This window comes from Bos indicus x Bos taurus, chromosome 10, assembly GCF_003369695.1.
Source record: "Bos indicus x Bos taurus breed Angus x Brahman F1 hybrid chromosome 10, Bos_hybrid_MaternalHap_v2.0, whole genome shotgun sequence".
NCBI lineage: Eukaryota > Metazoa > Chordata > Mammalia > Artiodactyla > Bovidae > Bos > Bos indicus x Bos taurus.
The window spans coordinates 30,126,742-30,127,476 of record NC_040085.1 but is presented as its reverse complement, the minus strand read 5'-3'; the positions used below and the strand labels follow the sequence as shown (position 1 = coordinate 30,127,476).

The window sequence follows — 735 nt, the reverse complement described above, 5'->3', positions numbered from 1 at the left end:
GTAAAAATTCTGAAACTATAAAGCACTGGAAGTGTCTTGAGGTTAAAAAGAAGAAATCATGAGTGGAAACTCACTTTTCTATTCCTCATTTCTTTACCTGTTTTCATGCTTAGTTCATTTGTGGTTTCTTTCATATGAAATTGCAGTAAGTCTTGCTGTGATGGTCCCAGTTTTTTTGCATTTCTGTGATCTATTGATGTATAAGAGTTGTGCTTATTTTACCTCTTTCTACGAGACTCAAAAGGATTAAGGCTAACACAGTAAGGTAGAGTAAATCTCAAATCCAGAGAAAAGATTGTAAATCTCCTCTTGGATTCTGTCTGGAGTCACAGCTGGAAAAAAAAAAAAAAAAGGATTAACAACATGCCAGATTATTTAAAAGCCTAGGGGTGGTGGTGTGGGGACTTGGATTAGTAATGGAAAAAGAAATTTATAATAAATGAAGGCAGTAAGAGTTAGAGGCGCCATCTACTGGAGGAGCTACAACTGAAGATTTGGACAAGACAGTTCTGCCTGATCTGCTAATACATTTTGCAAGATTCCCATTACTGACCCCCACCCCCAATTTGTCACAAGCCACAGATCAAGGAAATCATTCTCCATCAACACCAGTTCTTCATAAGTCCTATCCTGAACTGTTGCAGGACCCCTCAACCTCTGGAAGACCAGAAATAAAGAACTACTGTACAGCCAAATTGCATTACCAAGATATTCCAGATCTCTTTATTATTTCAG

At 37.7% G+C, this 735-nt stretch overlaps 1 non-coding gene across 1 annotated transcript; it reads left to right on the top strand.

Moving 5' to 3' along the window:
* The first annotated feature begins 218 nt into the window (after positions 1–218).
* Positions 219–334, top strand: LOC113900544. The gene has a single exon (XR_003513182.1). It is a non-coding gene; the product is annotated as a small nucleolar RNA SNORA26 (small nucleolar RNA).
* The last annotated feature ends 401 nt before the right edge of the window (positions 335–735 follow it).